At 36.1% G+C, this 23,380-nt stretch overlaps 1 protein-coding gene and 2 long non-coding RNA genes across 6 annotated transcripts in view; 1 reads left to right on the forward strand and 2 right to left on the reverse strand.

The window, feature by feature from the left end:
* The window catches only part of grik5 (glutamate receptor, ionotropic, kainate 5), a 179,793-nt gene that overhangs the window by 58,209 nt on the left and 98,204 nt on the right, over positions 1–23,380 (forward strand). The window lies entirely within an intron of this gene.
* On the reverse strand, positions 980–6,184 carry LOC147840180 (uncharacterized). The gene is made up of 3 exons (XR_015511119.1): positions 4,921–6,184; positions 3,332–4,803; positions 980–3,291 (listed from the first exon to the last, which is right to left on the reverse strand). It is a non-coding gene; the product is annotated as an uncharacterized LOC147840180 (long non-coding RNA).
* The window catches only part of LOC147833285 (uncharacterized), an 84,919-nt gene continuing 79,133 nt past the window's right edge, over positions 17,595–23,380 (reverse strand). The window contains exon 3 of the long non-coding RNA XR_015511117.1: positions 17,595–18,297. This is a non-coding gene — a long non-coding RNA (uncharacterized LOC147833285). The remainder of the gene's footprint in view (positions 18,298–23,380) is intronic.

Consider the following 23,380-nt stretch of genomic DNA (forward strand, 5'->3'; position numbering starts at 1 on the left):
TATATTTATATGATAATTTTCCTTTAAACCCATCTCTATCTAAGTGAGTGAGTGATTAAATGTTGAATGTGATGAGTTTTCAACAATACTAAATTGAAACTTTATTTATTTTTTTACATGGTTTAATATTTTTTTGTTATTAAAATTGAAGTTCCTGTTTCAAAGCTTACAGATAGATGGCTAATTTGTATGTCATTGACACTTTTGGCACTTTTTTGGAGTATTTTCATAAGTTTTGTTTTTTCCTGTAAATGATTCAATAAATACCGTACCGTGACATTCATATCGAGGTATTACCGTACCGTGAAATTCTGATATCGTTACATCCCTAGTGGATCATGCATGCTAATGCAGAACAAGCAGTGTTCAATCATAACCACGTGATCCTCTCGAAATTAGTTTATGAATAAACTTCACTTAAGCGGAAAAAAAATAAGTTCACATTTGAATTTTCCCAGTAAAAGTGTCAATACTACAGTGGCCGAGAGAGCTTAACGCTCTGCAATTGAAAACACTTTCAACAAGCAATTACAGAAAACACCAGCAAATAAAAAAATTATCTTCATCAGTTTGACAGCAAATTCCCACAACACAAACAACTAAAGAAACACGCTGCATTTTTCTCACAACACAAAACTTTAAAAAAACGAGCTGCATTTTGTCACAACACAAACAACAGAAGAAATTAGCTCATTCATATTCATGGCGTGTCACAATTATGAATGTTTCATGACAGTCTTATTAGCACCCCCTTCAAGTAAAGTGCGACCAAAGTAGCAAACAAGAAAAGCTACCCACAATTTAAGAGTGAAAATTGTTGCACCATTCCCCCCCCCCCTCAATTTACATTGTGCTTGTTTTTTTCACACTCTCGCTGTGTGTGTGCTGTAATGTTGTCTTTCTGTTTTTGCACTGTGGTTGAGGGTCTGTCTCTGCTCTCTGGGTGGCACGTTGCATGGCAGGTGCCAGGCTGAATCTCAGTCATCACTGTTATTTTGCGCTGATTGCACGTGTTATTGTAGCTAATTAAAGACTGATGAGCATTAAATATTTAGGTTGCTGTATAATTAGCTCACTGAAGACAGCCATACCAGAGGCTATGCCCACTCACACTTTCACCGACAGATCTAACAAAGACATGAAGCCACACACGCTCTTACACAGATTTCCTTCAAAACGCTACTTTTCTTTCCTTCTCATAAATGAAATTACAGATAAAACTGCCGGATCCCAGCAACACTTCCGGGTGTCACCCCAGAAAAGAGCTCATTTAGATTAGCACTTCATTTAAATGGAGCTAAAATTGATCAAGACGTGCTGCATATCTGGTTAAAACACCACATTTAGAAATGACTTGGAGATTTGGCCTCCAAATGAACTCTGTTCAAGATTTTTGAAGTATTATTACTCCTACCGCATCATATAAACTGATGACATTTGATTAGATTTCATCAATGCAATTGCTTAAGTATTCATACAGCGTAAACAATGATATGATCATAAAGTCATGTCAATATGTTTTTATGTTACATTAACTTAATTTAGTAACTTAGGGCACACTCATACTATGCTATCCGAACCGTGCCCAGGCCCGTTTCCCGGATCGTTTGAGAAGTGTAAGTGCGCTGAATCGGGCTCAGGCACGGTTCACTTGGCCGGCCCTGGCCCGGTTGGAAGAGGTGGGCCTGAACGCGGTTCACTTGGGCTTTGGCACGGTACGCTTGTGTGTGAGTGCAAAACGCGCCAAAGCCCGAAACTGAAAGCGAGAGGCGACTTTAAGGGACTGTTTCATATGGATTTATTAATTATTCCTACTGTTCAGTGAACGCAAACTGCCGCAGTTTATTAAAGACACAAACTGCTCACAGCACGACAGCTCCACCCCTTTAGCAGACCTCCTCATTCCTGCAGCACGAGGGCTTTATGATTGTTTATGAGCGTGTCACCGCATCCCTAATGCTGTGTTCACACCAGGATAAATCGCGCTATTCGCGCGTAAATAGCCGCGTGAACATTTGAGTCAAATTCACTTCAGAGCAGACGCGGATTCGCGTGATGGGCAGGGCTTCTGTCTGTCCGAAGACTCTAGCTTTATAGCTAAATGGCTAACATGGATTTTATGAAGAAAATAACAGTGTTTATGTGCTTTATGAAGGCTGAAAAATAGCGTCGATACGTTTAGAGCTGTGTCTGAGTCCACTACATCCTTTCAGAGGTGCATCCAGCTCTGTGAGCTCATAAACTCCTCCAGAAACTTAACCTGGATGACGGAGGCTTTCAGCGGTGCTTCTGACTGAGCCAAACCGAGTTTGATGAACTGTTGTCGGTGAAGGCTGGAGGATTTCCCTAGGAACACCGACAACAGGTTCTACGTCACAATCACGCCCCCACAAGAGCAAGCTTCTGATTGGTTAACGCGGCGCGAATGTACGCTGAAGTTCAGATTTTCAAATTCGAGAGTTTCGCGCAAAACGCAGGATGTCTATTCGCGCGTTTGCATTGACTTAACATGTAAATCACTCGTGCTTAATACGCGTGCCGTGTCTGGTGTGAACGCAGCATAAGGACTGTTTGTTGAAATATTTGACTGCATGTCACTGCATATCAAACGACTGAATTGATATAACTAGAGAAATCTCCACTGTGCTGCTGAGTGAGAGCGCTTCTCACTGAACAGCGCAGCATTAATGATGTAAGCGTGCCCAGGCCCGATTGTGGTGTGAGTGCGGGCCGTCGGGGGAGACGGGAGGGGGGGACAAGCGTGCTTTGGCCCGGTTCAAGGCAACTGTACCTAGTGGGAGTACACCTTAATCAAGTTTTAACTTTATTTTTGAAGTTATACAAATGTTTTTCTTTACAATCTACAAAATTTCAATTCATATTTTTCATTTTTTTGAATCTCTTGATTTTTTCTCTTTTTTTAAATTTGTATTTAATATTTTTCTATAACATAAAAATTTGGGTGTACTTGTTTTTGGACCGTTATTGTAAGTTATTTTGTTAGATAAGCTCCAGATTTGGCTTACGTACTGACTAATTTATTGTATATGCACAAATGTAATATTAAATAGCTTCCTATTAAAATTAAAATTTAAAAGAGAGATTTGTGAGGTGTGTACTCATATATGCTGACAACTGTACATTCGATTATACTGGATTCAGTTGTCATTGTAATGACATTATGTTTTAAATCTTATTTATAAAGGCTGTTAACACATTTGCCTATTACATTTTGTCCTGTTGTGTGACTTCCGCTGTCATCTCAATTAGAAGGATTACAACGAAATATTTCTTTATTTTTTCAACAATTTCTCAAGTATTTTGGTACCACTTTACAATAAGGTTCATAACTTAATGTATTTACTAACATGAACTAATCATGAATAACACTTGTACAGCATTTATTAATCATAATTAAACATTTACTAATGCATTATTAACATTTAAGTCCTTGCTTGTTAACATTAGTTAATGCACCATGAGTTAACGAACTAACAATGAACAACTGTATTTTCATTATTTAACGTTTGTTAACATGAATAAATACTGTAGTAAATGTATTGTTCATTGTTTGTTCATGTTAGTAAATGCATTACCTACCATTAACTAATGAACCTCATTGTAAAGTGTGACCAGTATTTCTTTGTTGTGCTATCAGAGACAAGATGCATAATTCTTCCAGTCAGTTATAGGAACTAGATATCAGTCATGGTTACTTCAGAACTTAATTTGCCCCCTACTAATTTCCAGGTTGGATTTGTACAATCACTAGGATTTCTAAAGTTCGTAAACAGGCAAACAATGTTATCAGTATTCAACAAAACCATCATATGAAGGATGGAGGACACTATGATTAATGAGGTTTTCATCGTATGCCATATGTTTTGTGATAATGAAGATGAAGTTCAAACATATAAATTTGAAACTGCAAAAAGGGCAAAATCCACTGTGACAACCTGTACTTCTACATATAATTGAGAACAGAGCACAACGCCACATATTTAGGCAATAGATAAATGCCAATAACACTGGCATTTTGAATGTGCATGTCTTGTAACACTTGGAAATACTGTGCCAGGGTTTTGCATGGCACCCAATTAGCATACATTTACATCACTCTAGTTCCTATTAAAACCTGCCCTGGAGTAGGACCTTCAGTAATTTAGTTTAGCTTTCCTAAAACTAAAATCACTGCCATTCCGAGAATGAACTTTCCAAAAAGTGGGTCCTTCACCCAATAGTTCTAGGAACTGTAAAAATGTGCTTTTAGTGGGAAAGTCCTGCCGTTACTGACAGTAGAACCAAGAAACTGAACGAAAAACAAAGGCAACTCTTTTTTTCTAGAACCATCCTGCATGTATAGTCTATAAGCAATGAGACCACAATGTAATCTGGCATGTGTAATATCATTTTGAAAAGACATTTGTGAAAAATCATGCAGTCCTGGTGAAATATGTATTTATTTTTAATAGGTATTTTTATTTGAATATTGGATATGGTCAGAAATGTAATCAAGATTATTGTAGCTTGACTAATAGGGAATTTATGCTTTTTTAAATATTAGATGTCATATTTCTCAGGATTAGACACACTGCTGTGCAAAAGTTGGGGTCAGTGTTTTTTTAAGAATAGAGGAGCACGGGGTAAAATGTAACACAGAGTTTTAAGGTATTTGCTAAGGGTTAACCATGGTATGCTTCTGAAATTTTCCCCACAGTGTCGTCAGACATCTTCCTGTCAATTATTGAAAAATTTCAGCATAATTTAAATAAGAAACACAGAAGAAATATATATATATATAATCTGTGAATTGTTGTGTTTTTCAGCTAAAAGATGGAACCATTTTGAAAGATGTGAAAAACACAGTGACTGCTAGCCGGTTTTGAGGAAAGGTTAAGGTTAGTTGTAATAGAGTGTTACAAATAAGCCACACACTGCTGGACACCAATTAAACAAACAAAATCTTTTCTGAATTTAAGTGTAATACTTTTTACATTAAAAAATAAATGTTTTTTTTAACCCTTTGACTGCCGCTCTACCAAAGCTGACCATGTTTTAACTGTTTTAAAGAATGACTGTACTAAAGTAATTTAAAGACTGACTGTAATAAATATTGGTTTACACATACAACTAAAATCTAGCAAACAGAATCCTGTTGCACTACTACACTTGATATTGGTTTTCTTGTAAAAAAAAAAAAAAAAAAAAAAAGCATGTTAAATGTAAATCTGAATTGTTTTGTGGCATACTTCAAACAATAAAGATGATTTAGTTTTCAAAAAATGTTTTATTTTAAATATTTGTTTCTAATAAAATAGGCCTTACACTTCACATTTTCATATTTTTCATAGTATATGTATTAGTTCTGGTACTTTTGCCTTAAATCGACATATCAGTCATTTGGTTAAGGTTGATATTTTAGAAATTATGGGATGTTTTGAAAAAAATGCATTAAGTGTGTCTAGCCACATTAGTTAAGAAATTAAGTTAAGAAATGCTGTCCAGATAATTTTCTTGGTGAGGTAGTTAATATTTTTCAATAGAAAAAAAATAATTTATTGCTAATAATGTAAAAAAATGCATTGTATAATAATGGATGATAATGCAAATAAATCCAAATGTGGTTATCCAATAAATAAATAAAAAAAAAACATGCTGTGCTATGTAGAATAAAAAAAATATTATGAGTCAAGAACTGACTAAATTAATTGTGTGAAATCTGACTTTTTAAGCATGTGTTAAAACTAACCCTCTGTCTGTTACAACTTGCCCCGCAGGTGAGGTAAATGGTATCATTTTTACTCCTGGCACTTTTGGCAACACTCTACAGAAATCATAGGACTGGTGATCATACTTTCAGTGCTCATTTGTAGGAGAGGATTGTGTGATGGTAAAAATATGGTTTATCTAACCCCATTACTTTGTTCATTTTTTGGCCACAACCAAAAAGTGTTACTTTGCGCCCCATTCTCCCCTGCAAACACTTATCAGAAGTAAGATGTATTAAAGCAGTATACTAAAAAGGGACACATTAAATGAGTAGCCGATTAGCACAGTGCATTATGTTAAAATAAAATATATTTATATTCAATTGTAATAGTATTTTCACAATATTAGAGTTTTGTTTAATGTATTGTTTAATTAGATACATTACATCTAAGCTACAGTCATTCATTGCATTTGCAAAAAAAAAAAAAAATTTAAATCCCAGATGTGTTCATGCAAATTGTTAACCATTAGCTTTATCTAAAGCCAACACGCAAATCTATTTATCTCAATCATTCTTACACACATACTCTTATAGTCCCCGATGTCTTTCGCCCACCCAAACAGATCTCATTTGCTTCACTTAATCGTGTATTTAAAAACATGACCCTGATTTCTGTTTCACAGAGCATCTGTACTCTCCACTGATCTCACAACCCATTTCAAAGTCAAGCATTAGATACATTAAAGCCTCGTACTGGTTTTCAAAGCAGCCGCGGTGAGATGTTTCTGTAGGAGGAGGCTTTTAAAGTTGTGAGTAACTGTTATGTGATTACATCTTTTGCAGCTCCAGAACACGCTAACCTCCGACTCACACAATGTTAACTTAAATCCTTTCCAGGCTATTTTTCACACGTCTTCTGCTTGCTTCAGCCAAAGTGGAAGACCGCAGTGTAAATATTTGAGCAGTTTATGAATGAGCGTTTTAAAAATCATAGCTATCTCCGAGGACTTGGAGATTATACATATTCAAAAACCTACACTACTGGAACATTTAGTTACACAGTACTTAAGCAAATCCTCTGGCGCACGCACACACACACATTGTGTGAGTGTTAAATTGGTAGCTGCCAGATACCTGCATGACTTTTCATTTAGTTTTCCACCATATGAACCGTAACCAGGGATGCTGTTGGAGAATTATTATTCACGTTAAGAAAATGGGAAGTGCTGCATAATCACTATGGCATGTGAAAATGAGCTGCGAAAAATGAAGCTCTGTAGTAAGACAGAACGCAACAGGACAGAAACTTGGGCGTAACTTTTTCATAAAACACACACACACACACACACACACACACACACACACACACACACACACACACACACACACACACACACACACACACACACACACACAGAGAGAGACGCATAATACACATGATGTTCTTTGTTTTGCTCCTCAACAATGGACAGTCACTTCTGTCAGAAAGTTTGATGGAGTGTCTGCCTATCTAAGCTTAACCCTAACCCTATTAAAACCTGCCCTAGAGTAGGATCTTCAGTAGTTTAGTTTAGCTGTGCTAAAACTTAAATCATTACCATTTCTAGAATGAACTTTCCAAAAAAGTGTGTCCTCCTCCCAATAGTTCTAGGAACTCTGAAAAATTGCTTCTGTGGTCCGTTCTTCGTACATGGATTACTCAATAAGCTGGATTTAGTTATTGACGATTTGACACGATCCAGGATCGTTTTGTTCTTTAAAACTCATCCGAGAGTTGCTGTCATAGCAACAGTTCTGATAGCGCAAACCTGCTCGGGAGCAGACTTATTTCATATAAACAGGATTAGATCTTATCTTTGCAGGATTAGGGTCTTCTCAAGCAAAGGTAATACTGAAAGAATGTACCGAATATTGATATTTTATAACAGTAGTAACCTACACTTGGAAAAATAGTCAAATAGTAAAAAACTAATGTATAAATGTATAAATTATAATAATATTTAATATTAATAATATTTATGTATTTTGTTTATATATATATAAACAAAACTTATGCAGTCTGCTCTCCAAAATAAATGTAGAAAATGTGGTGGTTCTTCCCACAGGGATCAAAGAGAACATTTATTAATATCGACTTTTTAGATACAATTGTGTACTATAAAGTACTGACCCAGCTTTACAATTTGTGTATGATAAGAGACATGCACAATATTCGACTGTTTTTGCTTGATTGTTTTTTAAAGGAGTAATAATTTATGCAGTCATGCACGTTTTTACAGCTAATATGAGGGTGATATGATGCTTTGTAAAAGTTGCAGACACCTTTACCAATATCAAAATGCCAAAAATGAACTTAATATCGCTAATTAAGAAACTTGATAGGCCTGGGCTACTATAATAAAGAAAATCCGCTTTAAATGTAAAACTAAATAAATTGTTAAATATTCTTGCCACATGAAATTGTAAAGCTTGCAGCTCACAACAAATGTGGAAATTTATTGCGTGTCATATTTTACAAACCGCTTACTACGAATTTTATACAATTTTGCTCACATGGATAATTGAATATTAATCAGATGTTATCATTACGCTGCTGTGCCGTCAGCCAATCATTGCATTGGTGATCATGATTTTGATAGATTGGTCCTTGACAACACACACAGGGATCTCAGATCAGTTTATCCAGACATTTTAATTTGATTTGCGAACTTGTTCGAACAACCAAATTAGCCCGAGATCAGTTACCAAGATTACAATATTTAGGATCTGTAAAATTCATCTTAGATTGTTAAGGTACAATGTGACTGTAGAACCAAAATACAGAAGGAAAAACAAAGGCAAAACCTTTTTTTTCTGGAACAATCCTGCATTATTGTCTATAATAGGGTTGATTCGATAGACGATGCCATCGTCCATTGCCGATGGTCGATAAGACATCACAATGCTGAGTCGGCATCGCAATCCTCCACCCCACCCTCGTCGCAGCAGCAACCCTCCCACGAAACATACTCACATCCCTGTTTACACTAATACGTCTTATTTTTTAATGGCATATTTGAACTAAAATGATCCATGTCCACACTGGCGTTTCACCTAACATTTCTAAAGAGCCCTCCTTCCACACTATACCGCTGAAAATGCACATGACGTGACCACACACACACAAATACACACACACACACACACTGTCATGCGCTGCAGCGTATGCACGCATCTGAGCTCCAGGCAGTCAGTGGGTGCTTTGAGCACAAAACCACAGAGAGCAGTGCACATACAGTTTATCAAGGATGTACCGCTGGATGACATCTCTCTATAGTTGTTAAATGTGATGTTTAATTCATCTTGTCTCTGTTTAACAACTATTCTGACTTTTAAATCTATCAGGTAACGTGTCACAGCGTCAGCACACTGCTTTAATCTTTCACTTTCACAGTTGTAATTATTAATTTTAGCTAAAATCTTAGATACTGTTGGTTGGTTCCTGTTAGTTGTGCACCTTTTTACCAACTAAGTTTGTCAACGACGATGCCACATTGGTCGATATCATCCAATCTTAGTCTATAAGCAATGAGATCACACTGTATTTTGCCATGTGCAATATTTTCAAAAGACATTTGTATAAAATCATGAAGTACTGGTAAAATGTGTATTTATTTTTAATATGTATGCATTGAAAATTATTATTCATGTTAAGAAAATGAATCGCCTGTTATTTAAAATGAAAAGAAAATCAGACCCCTTTTGTCACTTATGCAACAACTCTACACAAGGTATATACATATGTTCAGGGCCGGAGTGGGACTCCTTTTCAGCCCTGGAGTATCAAGCCTCAGACCGGCCCACCTCAGTTCACGACTGACTATATTAAAATAAGGTAATTTCCAATTCAGTTTCTAATGACACTATCACGTCTTTTTTGAGAAAACAGCTGCTTTAGAACTTCAAATGTTCAACATCCCTAACAGTATTATATGTCTTAACAATAAAAATGAAAAAAAAAAATAAAATAAAATAAATCACTCAAACAAGGGTTGAACCCGGGTCAGTGGCATCATAACCTAACATGCTAACCACTGGACCACAACAGCTATACATTAACTAGTGACTCATCTGAGTTATATCATCATTAACATGCAGGCTGCATCTTGCTCACAAGGCCGCGAAAAAATAGATAAAAATAGTAGAGCTGCGGTAAAATAATGAATAAAAAGGCTGTGGTCAAGTAAATAAATAAATAAATTTAAAAAGTGTGACTGCTGAGAGCAACAGATTCTGGAGCTAGGGACACCGGCCCTCGCGGCCAAAAAATGGACCGGCCCACCGGGAATTCTCCCGGTCCTCCCGATTAGCCAATCCGGGCCTGCATATGTTCTAGGGATGTCCCCAAATTGCACTATTCTGGACCAAGGTACGAGAATTTTATCAGAACTAATGGAAACTCAGATCGAATGTGACCCATTGCTTTTTCTTATGCTGGACGATTCATCACTCTCCTTATCCATCAACCAAAAAAGGACTGTCAGTTATTCTGACTGCTGCTGCTGCAAAAAATAAATAAATAAATAAAATAAAAAAAAATCCTGAAACTATGGTTGGATTCATCTGCTCCAACTGATCTATGCTGGAGGCTCTATCTACTGGACATTATTAGTCTGGAATACACCACCGCCAAAATAAATGGAGCCAGTAAAAAAAAAAACTGTATAATTTTGGTCAAATATGAGAGAGACTGTATCAGATATGTAGGAAAATGAGAAGTGCTGCATAATCACTTTGGCATGTAAAAAAAAAGCTGTGAAAAATTAAGCTTGATAGTAAGATGGAACGCAACAGGACAAAGTTGGTTGTAACTTCTTCATACAAACACACACACACACACACACATGCGCATCATCCACACATGCGGTTCTTTGTTCTGCTCCTCTACAATGGGCTGTCACTTCTGTCGGCGGGTTTGATGGAGTGTCAGCATACCTTATTCAAACAGAGAGGTGACTCCAGCCTTTCATGTGGCTCTCGCGCACTCTCTTTCTCTGTCAGCATGCATTTCTCAAACGCAGAAGTGTGTCTATACTTTTATGTGCTTCTCTCCAGCTCTCCCGCTCTCTCGTTCCCCCACCTCTGGCTGATTCGCACCCCACTAGAGGTTTATTTCTGCTCTTGTTATTTTGACCCCCTCGACTCTGATATCGCTCTCCATTTCTGTGTCTTTCACTCTCCGTCCCTTTTTTGTCCGTTCACATGAAGGAGCCTAGAGTGTAGCTTGTTCCACCTAATCAACCAGTGAAATCCATTACATTCATTTTTTTCTTCTTCGTCATATTTAACCTTGTTTATGCAGTGAATTACGCACATTCCATAGCAAGCGATAAAAATAGATTGAAGATTGTAGCTTTCAACAACTTCTGAGGGCATAGTAATGCAGGATTTATTTTTTATTTCTTATGATTAATGAAGCATTCTGGAAACGAGCAAAACTCACGCTGGGAGGCGGTAATGTTGTTGTGTCAGGGATGCATCGATGAATCATAAAGATGTGCCAGGATGTATAGTACACTTCTTGCAAGAAAAAGTACCTGATATATTTACCTGGATTCCTGCATAAATTAGGCATTTGATCCACAACTAAATCACAGATTTACTGTAGACTAATGCAGTCTGCATTCAGTAGTTCTTTAGCTACTGCAGCATTTGTATCACTGCTCTTTTTGTTTTGTAAGAGTGCCTGGCTTACAACTGTAATGTGTGCATCATTGCTGTTTGAGCATACATTATGTCAGTAAGCACTATTGCTCAACTCGCTCAGACTCCTTGGCTTTTACTTTTTGATTTTAGTAGTGTTTTCGTCTTGCCCTGTTTCATAAATTAAAAATATGCTGATACACATATCTCTTCCCCATCTGTTTACATCCACAGACATCAGCAACTTTATGTGACATCCTGTTTTTTGTGCTTTTGACGTGACTCTGAGTGTTTGACAGATGACACAATAAAGAACTTAGTTTACTCATGCAACATGCTGACTGCCAGACAGCTTTATGTGTGCACATTTGGTGTGTGTGTTTAAGAAAAATTTATATCAGAAGTTAAACTGACAATCCTTTAGAACAGGGGTTCCCAAACTTTTCAGCCCGCGACCCCCAAAATAACAATGCCAGTGACTCGCGACCCCCAATATCCTCTGAGGTGGTTATAAATACAGAAACCTTGCATGCAATGACACAGACACACCAATTAAATTTGTGTCAGTGCTTTAAATGTGCCAGAAAGTATAGCCTGATGTTATAAAATCAAAATGCATCTGAGGCTATATTGCTGCCTTTAACATAATGTAATTACCCCAGGGGTCGCAATCCAATAGAACTAGTAACTATAAGCTACTATAGTAACTATATAGTATATAGTAACTATAAACGACTATTTTTATTTTCAGTATAGTTATGGATGAAATATGTTAATTCTTATGGTTTAATAAAAATAGATTTTTGGAAATCACCAGGTGACCCCCCTTCATTGCCCCGCGACCCCTCGGGGGGTCCCGACCCCCACTTTGAGAACCACTGCTTTAGAACACATGCACGTATGTCGTTTTGCTCTAGATGAATAACAAAGGCTGTAAAGTCAATGCCCGCCTATGATAAAGGGGTAGGGAACAGCAGAAAAATTTGGGTAACTAAGGCAGTGTTTCTCAACCAAGTTTCTGGAGGACCACCAGCTCTGCACATTTTCCATATCTCCTTAACCAAACACACCTGATTCAGATCATCAGCTCTTTAGTAGAGACTGAAAGACCTGTGATGATTGTGGCAGACAAAACAGGCCGTGTTGGTGGTCCTCCAGGAATGTGGTTAGGAAACACAGTACCAAGAAACAGTTGAATAATAAGACACCATCGTTTCATTATTATAAAAATCTTGTTTAAATAAAAGACCACAGAAAAATTATACAAACCAGAGCACAGCACTTGTTGTGCATGTGTATATCATAGTACATCACTCTATGTGAACATCAGTGACTGACATAAGCCATGCTGAGCATCAGAGCGGAGCTCATTAATATTCATTCATATTCATTATGCACATAATATATATATATATATATATATATATATATATATATATATATATATATATATATATATATATATATATATATATATACAGCGCTCATTCATACTCATTAATATTCACAACCCTGATCTTCAGGTAAAATGAGAGCATTTCATCCTAATTCCAAGGGTTGCAAATGGACACGGAAAAGTGTTTCTTGAGATTTTTTTCACCTACCAATTCCTTCTAGATTTCAAAGAATTACTGAATATGACATATGGTCTCAGGGTATTCTATGGCACCTTCAAAAAAACAGACATGCTTCTACCACTAAATGGGTATCTCTGAAGCATGACACAACAAAAGAAAAGTTTGAGACTTCTATTACATCGTTACATAATGTGTCACCTTAGAATTATAATCGTTCTATCTGACATTTTTGTCAGAATTGAGTTATTCACATATTCTCATTAAATGACAACTTATTTACATTATGGGTTGTTTTTTATAAGTTGTTTACATTTGAAGACTTTTTATTTAAAAAACAAATGTTACACACATACTGTACTTTGAAGCTCAATATCTCAAAATCATTCGGAACGCAGATAGAACCTTATAATTACAAGGTGACGACTTGTAGTTGTTTAAGTATCAATAGAACAACTGTTCAAGTCTAGTCAACTGATATGCATTTGACGACTGATGAGCAATCTGATATAATAATCTGATGTACAGATATTTAAAGAGATAGTAATAACTCAAGCATAACAGTTGCTGGGTTACGTTTATATTTTATTTACCCATTATTGCCTTTAAAAGGGCACCTATACCCTTTTTTCAAGATTTACGATAAGTCTTTTGTGTCTCCAGAATGTGTCTGTAAAGTTTCAGCTCAAAACACCCATCAGATTATTTATTATACCTTACAGAACATTGGAACCTTCTACTCTGAACACAATGTAGCTGTTTTTGTTGCCTTTGCCCTTAATGCGACTTCTATACGTTGTGCTAATGTACAAAATAAACCTGATTTAACATCCACAAACCGGGATTAAATTGTTTTCTTTTATAATTGTACCTAGATTTGGCTGTGGTGATAGATTAACTCCTACGTCATGTTGTGGAGGGTCTCAAAATGGGAGGGAATTGGATCCTATTTTAGCGTAAATAATAAAGAGTCGTATTGTCTTTATATCCCTCCAATATGACTGTGTACACACTAAACCTACACAAAGTTCTATCCAAACAGCTACTAAAAAATGAATTTCGTCATAGGTGCCCTTTAAGTAAATATGAAAATCAAAAAATTAAATAAAAATAGACTGATGTATAGTTTAGATAGCGACTTCTAGATCACAAATTCTAATTAAAAAAAACAAAAAAAACTGTTTAAATCAACAGCACACCCAATAATTCAACACAATCTCACGGCAATTCGTAACTTTTTCATTAAGTGGCTAATTTGTACGAATTTTATACGATCTAATTCGTATATTTTAGTGTGATTTGCTCATCCCCAAATGACGCTTGGGTTTAGGGGTGGGCTTAGGTGCCATGCCTCCTTTTTAAAATCATACAATTTCGTACGACTAAACTCATACGAATTTGTACGAATTAGCCACAAAACTGCCAAAACGTAAAATACTTACATTTTTTCGTGAGATCAGGCTGAAAAATTAGGTAAGACTATGCACTGGGACTTATATTTTCTCAATTACAGACCAAACAAATCTCATTTTACATGCAGATGCAGTATACACTGACTATAACATGTATTTGACATGATGGTAAACAGGATATACTGCATATATACAGGATATACCATTGTATTTCTACAGAAAACTGTGAAAGAAACATTGAAGATTGATAAAGTGTACTTCTGCGCATTTGCATTCAAGCACTGGGCTTTCAGCACTGAGAAAATGAAAGCCTCAACACTTATTGGCCAAACAAAAAACATCTGCTGATACAGATAACTGAAAAAATGCTAAATATCAAATACTGGCCCCTATAGTTGTCTTGCATATATATTGCTTGATTTATGCATTACACTGATACCAATACTTTTAGAGAGCAGTCTACAAAATAAGCAGTTTGGACATTACTTTTCACAATTTTCTCCATCATATCTTTGCACCTTGTGTATGCCATATCAATGTTTATGCTCTCTGTCTCTTTTTTATCCTAACTTTTTTCATGTCTTATTGGATTCACTGTGTAAACATTGCCAATAAAGGTTACAGAAGTTTATGAATCCATAACTGGAGTGAGAAGTCATCGAACCAAGAGTATAATAAATGAGATCAGATTGATCAGAACTGCCCTGTCCAATAAAAGCACACTTGCTCCATTCTACAGTCAGACAAGTCTATGAATAGAGCAAGTCCGGCAGTGCTTTCTATAGGAGTGGGCACACAGTGAAAATGACTGCAAGAACTCAGTGCAGGATGCTCACTAAAGATAACAAGACTCCTGGACTTCTCCACTGACATGCCTACAATGCGGATGACACAAAAAGAAGGGTATTCAATGAAAGATTTTACAGAGGAGGCTGCGGATGTCCAAAAATAAAATATTTCTGCCTCTTTTGCAAAAGAACATGCAGATGTTCCTTAGAATGATTGGTGTTTCTGTCGACAAGGAAAAATGCTGCTACAGAATGTGTAGTACAAAATGTGCAAGACAAAAATCACAAACCCTCATCTGCAACTTTCACAATCCCACTAATGGAAGAACTGCATAACGTGATGTAAGATGACGTCCAAAAGCCCATGAGTAATTCAACACAAAAATATCTTCAAAAGAACAAAACAGGCATTCTGGAGCAGCCCAGTCAGAGTTCTGACCTCGACTCGATGTTTTGACATAACCTTACCAGAGAAATTCACACCAGGAATATCACTGAATATAAAAAAGGATAGAATCCCACATTAAAGGGATCATTCTCTTCAAAAATGTTGCTTCATTTGCTCATCCATAAGTGATTCAAAACCTTTATGGGTTTCTTTATTCTTTTGAACAGATTTATTGGATATTTCAGAGGAAAGTATGTAAAATAAATACTATTAAGATCAATGGCTATAGATTTCAAGCTTTCTTCAACGTATTTTATGTTCAACAGAAGAAAGAAAGTCAAACATATTTAGAAAAAAAAGGGTAAATAATTGACAGAATAATTTTTTTTGGGTGGACTTTCCCTTTAACGCCTCATTCACACTAGCAGCTACTTTGTGGCTGCCTGCTGCTATGGGTAGCGACCTGTTGCAAATACTGTCCAACACACCTGCCTGTAATTATCACATGGTGTTCAAGTCCTAATTAATTGGTTCAGGTGTGTTTGATATGGGTACCAACTGAAATCTGCAGGAAGGTGGCTCTCCAGGAACAGGGTTGGCCACCCCTGGTGTAAAGCTGCGTCCCAAATCGCATACTTATGCACTATTCTACGCCATTTTGTAGTATAAATAGTGTAAGTAGTGTGTTCACACTGAAAACTCTAAAAACATTAAGTGCACTTTAATTACCCGGATGATGCACTCATTCAGCCGCTAAAATGAAGTGTGTAATGATGGACACTTCACGCACTCAACAACCGCAGGTTTGCTTACGTAGCGGAAGGGGCGGAGCTATCGGACGCACATGTTGGATAACTTTATTTATTTTGGATGGTGAAAGCAAAATTCTCCTACGAGAGTGATTATAGCGCCTCCCGATGGTGAATGCGGCAATACTCGCGGCAGGTATTATTTGATAATTCGGTCGTTTATTTCACTGATTTAGCGACCGTCAAACGTCATCAGGGAAACGGTTTGAATTTCCGCTTAGTAAAAAAACATTAGTGTGCCATTTGGGACGACACTACATACATATACTATCCTGTTGAGTGTGTAAGTGCATAAGTGCATAGTGCATGAGTGCATAGTGTATAGTGTGCCATTTGGGACGCAGCTTGTAAGTCTACAGCATATAGAATACAACTGGCCTCTGAGAGAGGATCACGTGAGCTCTACTGGTGCTCCTCTTGGCTGTCACTCAAGAAAGTCTCCATTCTTCATTAGCATAAAGTTGAAGGCTTCTCAACTTTGTCACTTCGCTTGACACGCCCACCTGATCACCAACTCTCACCCACTGTTGAAATGAACAATCAGCTCGTAGTTAGCCAGCACTTACTTTTGGGGAATTACCAGCCTGATCTCATGAGGAAATATAAGTATTTTACGCTTTGACAGTTTAGTGGCTAATTCGTACAAATTCGTACAAGTATTTTAAAAAAGAGGAGTGGCACCTAACCCAACCCCACCCTAACCCCAACCGTCATTGGGTGATGAACAAATCGTACTAAATTGTACGAATTAGATCGTACAAATTCATACGAATTAGCCACTAAATCTAAAAGTTACAAATTTGCCGTGAGATTGTTTTGGGATTTACACATACCTAATTTTAAATAGTAACAGTTCTTGATTCCAATAAGCTACAAACACAAATTAGGTATCATTTGAAAGAAGACATTTTTGGCTTTACTGTGGTAAAAGGGGTTTCATGCTCAAAAATACATTATGAAGTCATGAGAAAATAAAATTATATTGTGTTCAATATTTGTTTTTTGTCTATTTTTTTACAAACAAACACAGACAAAGGACATAGACAAAAATATGCCTTGAAAGCCAAGTGTCTCATGAGTTTATATTAAATTTGATTAAGATAGCATGCAAACAGATTTCTCTAAAAGGTTTTCTGAGGCTACATCGGTGTCCTTCTTTCCCTCACTGTCGGAGGCATTTTCTCAAATAACCATCCCAAACTTAAACATTAACAGTTGCTGAATAATTTGGTGTACATTCACAGCTCATGTATCATGGGAAGGAAGTCACTTTAGGCTTTATTATCCATCATCTAGAGTTTATAATGCTCAAAAATAAATAAGTAAATAAAAAACGTTACCGATGCTTGGTAACAACAACCTTGGTAAGGTTGGCTTAGTGGAGCTAAGTACATTCATGGGTGCACATACTTATTCTGTGCTGTACTTCGATGTATTTCCATTCTACCACATCCTAAAGCTCTACTCTGATGACAGTAGGGGTCATTTGAGTTTAGTGAACTTACTGTCACGTTCAAGAAACCAGTTTGAGATTTGTGGCTTTAATCAAAACTCGGGCATACGTATCAGTTAAACAACACCAATTTGTTAGGGATAAGGGGTCATATGTCTGCAAAGTAAATATCCCGCACATCATTACACCACAGCAGTCTGAACCACTGATAAAAGGCAAGATGGATCTATGCTTTTGGGTTGTTTACACCAAAACCCCAACCATCTAAATGCTGCAGCAGACATTGAGACTCATTAGAGCAGGCAACATTTTCCTGTGCCGATTGCAGTCTCATTTTTCTGTTTTCAGCTGACAGGAGTGGCACCAGTGTGCTCTTCTTCCTCTGTGGAAGCTCATCTGCTTCAAGGTTAGATGTGTTGTGTGTTCAGAGATGATCTTCAGCAGACCTGGGTTGGTTAATTCAGACACAAGCCAAGGTTTCCTGATGAAAAATCCCAAATGTAAATTAGGTACATTTTCATGAAGTTGTTGGAGCATTTAACTGTAATATTGGTAACCTAGGAACCAATATAATCACAAGCATTAATGGAGACAGCTGAGTGGTCACATAGGTGTATTGTTTGCAAAATCAAAATGTTTTATTGGCTCAAATTCAAAAGCACCACAAACGAGCATAACTTCATGCAAATGAAAAAAAAAATTCATTTGAAATTTGCCATTTTCATCTCTCATTTCTACAAATGTGCATTAACACAAGCTGATGGAAACCAAGATGCAGTCACTTTTTTATAATAGCTCAAAGCTGTCTTATCATTCTTCTCGAATCTCTGGCATCAGCAAGTCAGTGAGTGCATTTACATTACCTGACAAAAGTCTTGTCATCGATCCCAGTTGTAAGAGCAACAGATAATATTTTGACTTCTAGTTGATCATTTGGAGAAGTGGCAGAAGGTAAATTTTTCCGATGAATTATCTGTTGAACTGCATCCCAATCATTACAAATACTGCGAGAAGACCTATTGGAACCCACATGGATCCAAGATTCTCACAGAAAACAGCCTAGTTTGGTGAAGAAAAAAATCATGGTTTGGGGTTACATTCAGTATGGGGGCGTGCGAGAGTTGATGGTGACATTGACAGCCTGAGGTACATTAAAAAAAATCACAGCAGAGGGCAAATTCTTCAGCAGCATATCATTCCTAGTACTTCAGCCTCCTCATCAAAGTTCCTGAAAGCAAAGGTCAAGATGCTCCAGGATTGGCCAGCCCAGTCACCAGGCATGAACATTATTAAGCATGCCTGGGGTAAGAAGAAGGAGGAGGCATTAAGGATGAATCCAAAGAATCTTGATGAACTCTGGGAGTCCTGCAAGAACGCTTTCTTTGCCATTCCAGGTGACTTTATTAATAAGTTATTTGAGTCATTGCAGAGATGTATGGATGCAGTCCTCCAAGCTCATGGGAGTCATACACAATATTAATTCTGAAAGTCAGACTTTGCTTTTCATATAAGCCACTTCTGACACCAAATAATCAACTAAAAGTCAAGTTATTATTTGTTGTTCCTAAAACTAGGCCACAAGACATTTGTCAGGTAGTGTACTGTACATGCACAAAATAAGCAAACTGTCAAAAAATCTGACTATTTTAGTTTTTATTTGTTTACATGCAAATTATTAAAAAGGCTATGCAGAAAACTGTATTTACATAAGCTTTGCCAGATTTCCTAAAAGCAGCTGACATCACAATATCAGTGTCAGTAGCTTAAAAATGTCAGCAGGAAATGTGTCAGAAGCTGTGTTGTAGTATTTTGTCACTACTTTCTAGTACATGTGAATGCAGCAAATTTTGTGGTGTTATTTTGATGATTCTGCATCAACTGTGTGAGTCGACAATATGGTTTTGTGCTTCATTAAGACAATAAAGTGTACAAAATATTACCATCACCTGCTCAAGCTGAATGCCTGTCTGCTGTTTGGAATTATGGGAGTCACAGATAACAATTAGCAGCCATTACTCGCTTTCTACTCTTACTTCCAAAAGTGACATGTGACATGAACACATGAATGCCAATAAATTTGTTTACATGCATCGTGTATTGGACAAAAAAAAAAAAAAAAACTGTTATGATTTTAAGCTGTTTCTGAGCTTTACCCAATAAAATAAATCCAGGTAATGTGTTTACATGGCATTACACATATCAGCTTATTATGCATAATCAGGTTAAGAACACACATTTACAGTAAACAGACTCGTTTTCACAAAAAGAACTGCTACTCTCTTGATGTTTTAATTTTCTTCAGATCATTCACCGTCCTCTAATTATATTATTCTCATTTGTAAGTCACTTTGGACTTAATAGGTAAATGTAAATAGATAGTTGAGAGTGTGGAAATGTCAACATATCCTCTTGAAACCTAATTCTCAGACTAGCGCATCTGTCACCAACAATTATTCCACATTCAGAATCACTTTAAACAGCACAGTTACAGACATGAAGGAAGCAGATCTTTGTGAGAAATACTACAGTAAGAACTTTCCCAATGATTATTTAATGTATTTGTTGTTGAGTTAATTTAAGCTTTTCTGCGATGATGAGTCACGTAAAAATGTTGTTACAAAGTTCACGAATCCATTCAAACACAGTGGATGGACACACCACGTTTAAGTTTACAGTATTTTTAAGGATCAATTATGTCAGGATGCATGTTAATATCAACTGCTGTGTGGACATCCGTTGTGTTAATATACTAAATAAACCTGATTTAAAGTCCACAAACTGGGATTGAAGCGTCTTCTTTTATAATTGTACTGACATGTAGCTGTGGTGATAAAGACAGTGAAATCGCTGTATTTCATTACAAACATGCACTGTTTTAAAAATGCTTTAAACTTGTAAAACTCATTCTTGATCACATTTGATGATGATTGATTATCAACACGAGCTGAATAGATCTTTCAATCCCAGCTGCTTTGTGCACGTCCTGTCTTGCGGGTATGATTAAACGTGTTACTATGGAGATATGTTAATCCGGGGTTGTCAATCAATTCGGTGGGCGGGGGAAAACATGCTCCTACATCACATTGTGGTGGGCCTCAATATGGGAGAGATTTGGATCCTTTTTTAATGTCAGGAAATTAAAAAAAAGAGACTTATTGTCTTTGTACCACATCAATATGACTGTGGACATACTAAAGCTACACACAGTTCTGTCCAAACAGATCCCAAAAGATGATTTTCATCATAGGGGCCCTTTAATTCCTCTTTCTTCCCCATTTGAGCTTCAGGAAATTTTCTTGACCACGTCTACATCCATAAATCAGGTGCTCCCATGTGATTCGCGGGTTGTATATTTGCGTTAAACAAGCAGCTGAGCAGGTGTACCACAAAAAAAAAGTAGTTGGTGAGTGTACATTTTCCAGCATCTATGAATATACGCACTTAAACACAAACATGCTCTGGTACTAACACCTCAGTATATCTGTAAGTAGGACTGATTTGGAGAGCTTTTAGCAGTGTCGTGTTGAGAGAGGCTTTATTGTAAGGGAAATGTTCTGCTGGACATCAGTACAGCCAGTCCTTTACCATATAAGGCATGAGTCAGGGCATCTCCCTTTCCTTTCTCTTTCATCCATTAGTGAAAAGTAGGACAGATCTTTTTTTTTTTATCTGCCATACTTGGATTTGATCAACCATTAGTATCCCTGCAGCTTTTTGCCTAAAAGACTAAAGGAAGGCCTTCACTCTAGACGTCTCTTTGGCTCTCATTATCTCAATTTACTCATTGCTGTCTCCGTCCGTCACTATTATGATTAAGTGTACTGTGGGTCCATGTCAAATTTAGGAGACTATAATAGGATGGATTGTTAACTTGGGCCACATGGCAAGAAAACATTCTTGTTGACAGCAGATCTGAGAGGAAAACAATCCATCCGTATTTAGTCTAGTCACTGGATATTTATGCCCAGTGAATAGCCACCAGCTTTGAAACAGTCCAATAAGCTCATAAACAATAGCGCTGATGTGAAAGCACGCAGTGAATTAATCATGACGAGCAGACGCTTGTTTAGACAGAAAGTTTCTTGTCGAACTGAATGTATGATTGCTTTTTTTATGAGTGTATATCCAAGTATGCCAGCTAAGATATAGTTAAAACTATTGTATAGCTTAGCAGCATTTCTTTATGTATTAATTGTTATGAACAGTACACTGTAAAACCCAACAGTTGACTTTATCAAATGAAATGAGTGTAGTTAACTCAAAATTTACTGAAAGCTAATTCTACTCATTTGAAAAGAGTTTTGACGGTAATCAGTTAATTAAAAACCTCATTATTTCACCTTAAATGGAGCACCAGTACTCATATAGATTGATTTTTTAACTCAAATGGTTTGTCGCAATCGGTTTTCTCAAACAGTGCAAGTTGACTTAACTTACTGGGTTGTACAGTACTCAATCGGTTTGAGTTCTCTTCATTTATTAGGTTTTACTGTACTCAAATTGCTTAATTTACTCAAATAGATTAAGTACACAGTACTCATTAGGATTAGTTTTTGAACTTAAATGGTTTGTTGCAATCGGTTTCCTCAAATGGTTCGAGTTACCTTAATGTTTTGGGTTTTACAGTGTGATTTATTATGTAAGATGACTGTGTTAAAAAAAGTACTTGAATTCTCCTTATCTGTCATAATAAGCATAAGGAAATAAGCACATTTATGTATTATTGATTATAAAGTTTTCCTAATAATCTTTAAAGAATAAATAAATAAATAAATAAATAAATAAATAAATAAAAATAAATAAATAAATAAATAAAATTGTTTTTGTTCTTAAAGCACATTTTTGTATTATTTATGTATTATTGTCAGGGATTATACAGCTTTCCTAATAATCATTAATAATGATAGCAATAAATTAATAACTAAACATTTCACATTTTGTTCTTTAAAATAATTGCTATTAAAAGAATTATATTAATATATATTAATTAATTAATTTCTTTTAAGTTTGTTAGAATAAAAAAAAATTAATCAACAATTAATTATTTGCTAAACATAACGCAAATACAGTTGAGTTAACAATTATTAGTCTTCAATAATTAGCCCCCTGTTTATTTTCCCCCAATTTCTGTTTAGAGAATATTTTTTCCCAACACATTTCTAAACATAATAGTTTTAATAACTCATTTCTAAAAAATGATTTATTTTTATCTTTGCAGCAATGACATTAAATAATATTTTACTAGATATTTTACGAGACACTTCTATACAGCTTAAAGTGACATTTAAAGGCTTAACTAGGTTAATTAGGTTAACTAGGCAGGTTAGGGTAATTAGGCAAGTTATTGTATGCAGATGGTTTGTTCTGTAGACTATCGCAAAAAATTGCTTAAAGGGGCTAATAATTATTTATTTTTAATAATTATTATTTTTAATATTAAAAACTGCTTTTAGCTGAAATAAGACAAATAAGACTTTCTCCAGAAGAAAAATACTATCAGACATATTGTAAAAAATTCCTTGCTCTGTTAAACATCATTTGGGAAATATTTAAAAAAGAAGAAA

Source organism: Danio rerio, chromosome 16 (genome assembly GCF_052040795.2).
Source record: "Danio rerio strain M-AB ecotype USA chromosome 16, GRCz13ab, whole genome shotgun sequence".
Classification (NCBI taxonomy): domain Eukaryota; kingdom Metazoa; phylum Chordata; class Actinopteri; order Cypriniformes; family Danionidae; genus Danio; species Danio rerio.